At 51.5% G+C, this 9,560-nt stretch overlaps 1 non-coding gene across 1 annotated transcript; it reads right to left on the reverse strand.

Annotated features, from left to right (window-relative positions):
- Positions 1–3,648: 3,648 nt before the first annotated feature.
- On the reverse strand, positions 3,649–3,780 carry LOC142461978 (small nucleolar RNA SNORA72). The gene has a single exon (XR_012787134.1). It is a non-coding gene; the product is annotated as a small nucleolar RNA SNORA72 (small nucleolar RNA).
- Between the last annotated feature and the right edge of the window lie 5,780 nt (positions 3,781–9,560).

Consider the following 9,560-nt stretch of genomic DNA (forward strand, 5'->3'; position numbering starts at 1 on the left):
GGCTGGGTTTTGGTGCTTGAACATCAAGGCCGAGAGATGCCTTTGCCTTGGGTGGATCTCTGTGATCATCTCTGGGGAAATAGGTGTTGAGGTCAATAGAACCTGATGTGTGAGTGTCGGAAAGGGTGGGTCACAGCCCTGGGGAGCCAGGGCCCTTGGGAAGCTTGGGGTGGGAGCTTCTTCCCGCGCAGAAGCCTGGGGCTGGTGGCGCAGTGGTCAAGCGTCCTCCTGGCATTCCCTTTCTACTCTGGCCTGTGGGGGTGATCATGAGTCCAATCAACTCGATGGCAACGAACCCACTGGAGTCTAAATAAGTCAATGCCTTACCATATTGTTGGTCGGCGCTGTCCGGCAGGAAACCCCGCCCTCCTCCGCGCCATCCTCACAGTGGTTGTGGTGTCGGAACCCACTGGTGCAGCCACTGTGTAATCAATCCATCTTGTTCAGGCCCTTCCTGTGTGCCGCTGCCCTCTACTCTACGCAGTAGGGTGTTCTGGGTACCAGGTGAGCCCAAGAGCGACGCAAGTTCCTGCTACTCCGGCTTGGTTGAGCTTTCTGTCCCACGTGGGTCTGGCCTGTGTTCTTGCTGGGATTATTCCATTTCCTCTTGGGGTAGTTGAGCCCTAGGATGTTTTCCTGGGAACAGACCCGCTGGTTCTAAACTTCACGGGTCTTTGCTTAAAATTTGGGCTCACCCACACGCATGCCCACTGTGGCTGAGTCGATTCTGACTCATAGCAACCCTCTAGGACCGAGCCGAGCTGCCCCTGCAGGTTTCTGAGGCTGTAAATCTTCACAGGCAGAGAAAGCGTTCTCACAGGACAGCTGGTGATTTTTACCGGTGGTTAGTGGCTCAGCTTATCAACCGTTGCAACATCAACATCCCAAAACCAAACTCAATGTTACCGAGTCATGTCTGACTCATAGTGACCCCATAGAACAGGGTAGAATTGCCCTTGTGCATTGCTGAGACTGTCACTCTTTGTGGGAGCAGAAAACCCCATCTTTCTCCTGAGGAGCGGGCTGTGGTCACACTGCTGACCCTCCATCAGCAGCCCACTGAATAACCCACCACACCACCAAGGCGCCTGTGAATTGCTCGAATCTCTGGCTCATGCTCTTACCTTGTTGCCTCCTCCCTGTGGCTCTACATCCATCGATGGTCTTGGGGAGCATTTCCTGCCATCAGCTGACAGAGGCCGGAGAAACTGGGGAGCTGCGCAAGTTTGAGAAACCACTGGGTAATGAAAAGGGGAGTCGGAAGGAGCCCCGAGGCATTTGCGCTGTGTGGCGAAGAATCTTCAAGAGACCTTGGCTGCCGGACGTGATCAGTCTTAGAAGAAACTCAGCGAGATGGCTCCTTAGAAGCCGGGCTGGGGAGATGTTGTTGTGTTGACGTAGGACACACGCTGGCTGAGTCTCTTTGCTCCTTGGCTATCTTTGAGGTCAGTCTTGGTCTGGCCGCGTTAGGGGGAGGGCAGAGGACGGGAACTCTTTGGTAGCGGTCCGCCATCTGGGCCTGTAGACCCGAGCTATAACGCTAGAAAACGACATCTTGTTCTGGAAAGCAGAGGGTCAGAGGAGACAAGGCCAGCCGTCAAGGATCTAGAACATGAGGCCCGACTGGGCGGTGCTCCTTCGGTGACCCACCCATCCTGTCGAGGTCAGCCTTGACCTTCCTGCCCCTCCTCCTCCCGAGTCAGGAGGATTCTGTGCATCGAATGACTAATCATCCTGCGTGCCTTCTCCTGCCCCCTGGAGCCCAGGTAGACCTCTGTCCGAGGGCAGTGCTGGCCCAGCAGTAGGGCTCCTGCCTTCTTGGCCAACGCTCTCATGCCCAGTCCCTACTCACCTGCCAGTGGAGGCATGTGAGACACTGAATAGGTTCTATCAGGGTTTCTAGACTAAGAGGAAGAAGAAAGGCCTGCCAACCTCCCAGCAGTCAGCCAATAAAAACCCAGTGGATTACAAGGATCTGGTCCAATTGTGCCTGGGGTCCCCCAGAGTTGGCGCTGGCCTGACAGCAGCACACCTTTGCCCCAGTGAGCACTTAAAGGAGTCTGGGCGGGACAGTGGGTTTGGTGCTGGGCTGCTACACCCACCAGTCGCTCTTGAGGACAAAGATGAGGCCTCCGACACCAGGAAAGATGCATAGTCTTGGAAGGCCACAGGGGCAGTTCAGCTCTGTCCTGTGGGCTCACTCTGTGTTGGAACTACCTTGACGGCAGTGGGTTTAACACACATTGAGTGGGGAGAGAGGGAGGGAATGCATCAAGGGGAGGAGGGAGAATGCGCTGCGTGGTGCCCAGGGCTCCCGTTGCCATGGTGATGGAGGCCGGCACCATTGCTCCTAGCGTGAGCTGCTCTCCTGGTCTTCCCCAGCATCTGGCGGGTGCCATCACCTCGCCTGAATTGCTGCCCACCCCCGCCCCCCCCTCGCCCAGCCCTTGCTTTGACTCAGATGCCCTGATCTCTGTTGACAAATGGTTGTCCTTCACAGTCAATGAATGAGAGGGCTAATTAGTCTCCTCCACTCCCAGCGCACTCCTCCAGCGAACCTGTCGCGCTCAGAGGAGGTCCTTGTATGTGGGAGCAGCTGGCCGGGAGGAGGGGCGGCCCAGTTGGAGTCCTGCAGCCTGGAGATATTTCTTGTTAAATCACCAGCACTCCGGCACGCATTTCCTGTGATGCATACATATCTCCTTTCATTTTCTTTCAAAATCCTCATTCTTCAGGAGCTGGGGGGCCATTCCCTGCAGGGAATTGAGAAGCCCCCCTCAGCTTGGTGGGTAAGCACTCCGCTGCTAATGGGAAGGTTGGCGGTTCAAACTTACCAGCTGCTCCGAGGGAGAAAGAGGAGGCACCCTGCTTGCGAAAGATCTGCAGCCCGGAAGCTCAATGGGTACTTCTACTAGATTTTGGCTGGACGTCCATTGGCTGGATTGGGTGGTGTGATGACTGGTTGGTAGTGGAAACCCACCCAGGGGCTCCTCTGAAGAAAGACCAGGTGTAAACATTAACCCAATGGCCAGACAGACAGAAACCTGTGGCCCTCAGATCAGTGTCACTTAGAGCAGTGCCCCGACCGGACAGAGAACTGCCCCAGAGGGTTTTCTTTTCTTTTCTTTTTTTTTTTTTAACAATTTATTAGGGGCTCATACAATTCTTATCACAGTTCATACATATACATACATCAATTGTATAAAGCACATCTGTACAGTCTTTGCCCTAATCATTTTTTCTCCTCTTTTCTTTTTTTACATTTTATTAGGGACTCATACAACTCTTATCACCATCCATACATGTACATACATCAATTGTATAAGCACATCCATACATTCCCTGCCCCAATCATTCTCAAAGCATTTGCTCTCCACTTAAGCCCCTTGCATCAGGTAGAGGGTTTTCTTTTAAAGAAACATTTTACTGGGAACTCGTACAACTCTTATCACAATCCATCCATTCATCCATCCATCCATCCATCCATCCATCCATCCATCCATTGTATCAAGCACATTTGTACATTTGTTGCCATCATCATCCTCAAAACATTTGCTTTCTACTTGAGCCCTTGGTATGAGCTCATTTCCCCCCCTCCTTCATGAACCCTTGATAATTTATAAATAGTTATTATTATTATTATTTTTTACTTATCACCAGCATTTATGAAACCAGGCTCCGGGAAAGAACTCAGCCTGGGGACACATGCAGGGTCTTAATCTAGCGAATATTTAGCCTGCCCTGGCTACCACAAAACCAGGACAGCGAGAATATTCGCAGTAAATCGTTATTATTTTGTCATCTCTTGCCCTGTCCGACGTCTCCCTTCACCCACTTTTCTGTTGTCCGTCCCCCAGGGAGGAGGTTCTATGCGGATCCTTGCCATGGCTTCCCCCTTCCCAGCCCACCCTCCCTCCGCCCTCCCGGTAAGGCCCCTCTCGCCCCTGGTCCCGCCCAAGAAGTTCTTTCCCTCTCCATCCCTCTGGCTGAGCCATATGAACCCAGCCTACAATCCGGGCCAGTCTATTAGGAAGGGTTGTGCAATCCCCACCACAGTCAGCTCGGGAACCTGTTCTCTCTTGTTCCCATTGCTGTCGATACCCCCACGTCCCCCACCCTCCCCTTCTGTGCCCCGGGGTAATTGTTGTCTCAGTTACTGTCTTCATAAACCCACCCATTTGGCTTCCCCATACAGAAACACGTACAAAACCAAACTGAAGGACAGCAACAAACAGGACTCAGCAACAATGATCGTATAAAACAGGGAAACACTTCAATCCAAGAAAAAGCAGGGGCTATTAAAATTTATGATAAACTGAAAGGGGGCCCCAAGGGGGATCTAATGACAGGGTGTTCTATTCCACTCTTAAGTGCTGGTGCTCAGGACCTCTTTACAATGCTCTGTCTGAGGTTGGGTGTTCACATTTATGGACAGCGGCCATTCCCTGGAGAGGAAGTCCACGTGAGGACCCTGAAAATGAATTATCCACTTCATTCCCAAAACTGGGTGTTCAGAACTTAGGCACTGGTGTCATTCCCCCCTTGGGTTCGGATCTTACTGTTTGCAATCCTGGGATCACACAGGCTGGTGTGCTTCTTCCGCATAGACTTAGCTGACTCCTCAATTAGATGGCTGCTTGTTGTGCGTCAAGCCTTTAAGACCCCAGAGGCTGTTTTTCCTGATGGCTGGGCACCCTCTGATTTCTTCACCACTCTTTGCTCTGGCATTCACATCTTCAGTGACTTCCTCATGAGGGCAAGTACCAGGCAGGGCCATGGGGTGACGATCAAGTGAGAGCTCAAAATCCATTTCTGTCACTATGGTTCCTGTATGTGGCTGGTTCATTTTGGGGGACATCTTTATTGTTTTATTGTAGTTCATCATAGAGCATCCCCAGGGGCCTTTAGGTAATTTTGTTGATAGCGACATTATTTTAGTCAATGGTATAACACTTCTGTGCGAGAGGTTTTACACACATATAGGACATGGTATTTGACTCCACGACATGAATTGTTAACTCGTGCATCTTCATAACGTGGGTGATTGGACACTAGTGACACGAGCCACGAGGGTGGGAGGTATGACAATGCTTTCAGTAACGCTTATGTAGGAAGGCAGGACCACACCTGCTAGGCTAAGACAGGTCACAAAAAAGGCAGAGAAGTCATGCAGCCAGCAACTACGTGTTGGTCTTGGGTCGTCATTTGCCGGGCAACCGCAAAGCAATAGGCTCGAACCCATGCAGAGTTCCAACAATTTCCTAACCTTGGGATAGCGATCATCTCTTTCTTCTCCCAACCGGGTCGTCTAGCCTAGACTTCAAGGGAGTCTTTCAGGTTCTTAGTTCTGCTACAAGTGAATTCAAGGCCCAGCTCTGTTGGCCCAGAGGGGTTTCCATATCAGGTCCTTCTAGTGTGGTCCATGAAGGGTGTTGTGTACCAAAAGGACAGAGTACAATGTCCCCGTTATCTATAGAATTCTGCTTGGTCACCAGAGGTTGGTTCGAAATTAGGTCAAGATTCCTTTGGAAACACAGCATCAGGCATATTCTCCCTCTGGGGTTTCTATAAGTGATGTTAAACATTTTCCTCAATGGCGGGGTGTCCTCCCCAACTTACCCACTATGAGAAGTCCAATTGCTTTCTCGGATACAAAGGTGTCTCCATACCCCTCTTGATCTGATTTCCCAGTAAGGCTCACTGTTTACTCTTATAGGGTTGTCTGCTGACTTGGGATGACTATAGAACACTGCTATATAGATTAATTGATCTCCTCCTCCTAACATGAGAAGCTAGGCCATCAATCTCTATGAATGCAGACTACCTCATCTCTTTCCCTCAGAGTGGCTGGTGGATTCAAACCATCAACCGTTTGGTTTATAGCCCAACTGTTAACCACTGAACCACCAGGACTCTTCCTTCTAGGTATCCCCCAAAGACTGGGTGGAAAGAGCCCACACCAAATATTCAGAACACGTTGCCAAACTGGCTGCTGGCTGCTCAGATGGCCCCTGGGTCTGGTTGGGCTCTTGGTTGTGCCTTCCTGAGGACTGACTGCAGGCAGGGAGCTATCTCCTTATGGCTTCTGCTGCACGGCAGGCTGGTTCCCTCCCTCTCCTCCCCCGTGGCCTCCTCCCTCCACAGCCCTGGTCTTTTTTGTTCTGGCTCAACAGCAATCCACTGAGACTGATGACACTTCCAGACGCATCACTCCTGATACGCGCGCCCCTGCAGCTGCAGCCAGAATCTTAATGCATGCCTCGGTCATTGAGTGACCATCTCAGCCGCCCATTCAGACGCCCCCCCAGGGCAAGTTGACTTGGTTTGCCAGGAGGCACCTCGAGAGCTGCTCTCACCCTGGTGGGGGCACTCCGGGAGGTCATATGTCCAGGTAGAGTGGGGGTCAGTCCCACCGTGGAGGTGCCAGCTAGTGGACCTGCTCCCAGATGTGCCCATATGCCTTCCAGCTCCCCTTAGGGAATGGTCTCCCTCCATCAGATCAGTATTATGGGAAGTGCCATACTTTCCCATTTAGCTGCCGCCTGGCTGAAGTACCCAAGAATGCATACCTGACCAACGTAGGCCAACGAGACCTTCCTGGAAGCATCAATGGAAGCAACCAGCCCCTGACAGGTGGAAGAACCTGTCAGCTGTCAAATAGCAGGACTGTAGGTGTCTGTAGTCTCCTGATCTGCAGAGCAAATGAGGCTGATATGCTCAGAGGTCTGCAGAGGGAGAGAGAGGAGAGGAGAGGAGGAGATGAAGACGGGAAGTACACAGGAACCACGGAGACCTGACCACTTCTCTGTTCTTCTCACTGTTGAATCTTCAGTGGTTTGGATTCATTGAGTCAGTGTGTTTTCCTGTTCGCCCACATGTCTTAGGCTGGGTTCGTTAGAGAAGCCGAAGCAGTGAAGCTTATATCTGTATTTGCCTAAACCAAATAAACCCACTGCCAGCGAGGTGATGCTGACTCATAGCAAGCCCCTGTGGGTTTTGAGACTGTAACTGTTTCTCAGTAAAAAACCCAGTCTTTCTCCCAGGCAGCTGCTGGTGGTTTCAAACTGCCAACCACATAGATTGCAGTCCAACCACTGCACCACCAGGGCTCCCTAATGTATCTGTATGGAGAAGTTTCTATCAAAGAAATGCCTCTATGGTTTCAAGTCTGCCGGCCAGGTGTCAGGCTGGAGGCTTCTTCTGACTCCTGAGGTTGCAGGGATTGATGAGACCAAGCCCAGCAGGCAATACCATAGGCTGCCGGCTGCAGAGAAATGAGTTCAAGGCAGGCAGGTAAGACGACAGGTTTCTCACAACTCTCAGGATTGTCAGGCAATACGGAAGTTCAGCTGTGGATCGGAGGACAAGCCAGATGCAGGAACCAGCAAAAGGCATGCTAATTTTCCCCATAGCATCTATTCATATTGGAAGCAGGTACCATCCCCGAGGACATTTCCTCCCAGTTGATTGCTTCAAGGTTATGACTTGAGTAGAGGTGCTGTAGCCCACCCTCATAGCTGATTGGCTGTTCAGAACAGATGGCATGAAGGTGGTTACATTATGTTTGGTCACATCGCAGGCGATTGCGAGGTCTTAACTCCCAAACCATAAAGCCTTCTTTCACTCTTCTGATCCATCATTGTCTCTTAGATCAGATGAGCACAAACTCTTTATGGACAACTTCTTGGCTACTGGGACCTAAACGTCCCTGAGACGTACCAACCTGCATGGCTAGTGAGATGAAATGAAGGCTGATGCATGCATCTTGCAAGTGCAGAGCCCCCAGTGAAGCTGGGAACAGGCTGTACTTTACAAAGAGAGTGTGGGAGAGTAGTCACAAGGTAACCAAGCGGCCTCCATCCTGCCTGGCCCCACTAGGCTGCCTCCACTGGTTTCTTTCCCTCGAAGACTCCTGCTGGTTTACACGTGGGGATAGGAATCCTTTCCCACATTAGCTCTCTCTGAGTTTTAGCTCCCTGCTTCCACCAATGCCACTGGCCCACATTCTCCCTCAAAGTGAGGAAATGGCGTTGACCCTTCTGTGGTTACGACGTGTATGGTTGGGATGGGGGTGGGAGAGGGTCCTAAGGTTGGATTTATAGGACCCTAGAAAACTTTGATGCTCAGCTCTGGTCTTAGTTCACACACGTCACCCCTTTTTCCCTAACCGGCATTCTCATCCACATTCAGTCCCACTCAGAGAATCGACTTTACTGGTTCAGACACCAAAGCCCCTTTGGAACCTGGAATCTCTTGCTCTTTAGTCGTCAGAACCTACTGCACGATTCGCCTCACTGAACCTTAGCTATAAAGACTGATAAGCACAATTATGAAGTTTGGAGAGCATCCCATTGAACCATACACTCTCTCCTCTATCATATCAGTATCATGGGAACTACCATGCTTTCCCATTTAGCTGCCATCTGGTCGACCTACCCAAGAATGCATACCTGGCCAGTGACACCTTCCTGGGACTTTAGATGGAAGAGACCAGCCCCTGACAGGTGGCAGAACCTGTCAGCTGTCAAATATCAGGGCTGCAGGTGGCCCTAACCTCCTGGTCCGCAGAGCAAATAGGCCAGTGTGCTAAGAGGATCTGAGGAAGGAGAGAGAGACAAGGTGAGGAAGGAGAGGAGGAGGAGGAGATGAAGAATAGCACACAGGAACCTGACCAGAATCGAGACCTGGCCACGTCTCTCTTCTTTCCACTGTTGGACCTTCCGTGGCGTGTAAGTAGTTAGTATGCCCTACCCAGGTGGGAGGAGCTGTGGCTGCTCAGTGGGTTAAGGGCTGGGTTGCTGACTGAAAGCTTGAACTCATGGCCTGCTCTGGGGGAGCAAGGTCAGGCAGTCTGCCACGCGAGTAGTTCACGTCTTATCTAACGGACCAGCGAGCACCCAAGTGAGGTGTATACACCCCAAGGTGTGCATGATCAGGAAAGGAGAGCCAGGTCAGAAAGTGATGTGGTTAGTTGCCACCGAGCCCACGCTGACCCATAATGATCCTCTGCACAACCGAACACACACTGCCTGTTCCTGTCGCGAATGTCAGTGTGCTGCTGGAAGCGATGGGACCAGCATTTCAAATGCGAACAGAGTCACTCAGGGTCAGCGGGTGGCAGGGGAGCTTCCAGACTAAGGCAGACCAGCCAGAGGAAGAGGCGAATCACTTCTAAACAATCAGCCATGGAAAGACTCATGCACAGTGCAGCGCTTTAGCTGACAATAGTGTTGGAAAACGGGTCCGTCAAGCTGAAGCACCCTCAAAATACGGCTGGGGAAGGGATGCCTTCTCAAGGTCGAGTCAACCTTGTTGACGTGGATGGAGCAAAGCGCCAGGGACCTTAACTTTACAGCCGTGGCACGACTCACCAGGAGAAGAATCAGAATGTAAAACACACCAAATATGAGCCCCAAGAGGATTGGAAGTCAACAGAGTGATACCGGAGGCACTGTGGTGGTGCTCGTTAGGTGCCCAGAGTTGGTCCCGACTTAGTGACCCTGTGGACCTCGGTCAGGTGCCATCCTCACAACTGCTGTTGCATTGAAGCCGGTTGCTGT

The sequence above is a fragment of the Tenrec ecaudatus genome, chromosome 11 (assembly GCF_050624435.1).
Source record: "Tenrec ecaudatus isolate mTenEca1 chromosome 11, mTenEca1.hap1, whole genome shotgun sequence".
NCBI lineage: Eukaryota > Metazoa > Chordata > Mammalia > Afrosoricida > Tenrecidae > Tenrec > Tenrec ecaudatus.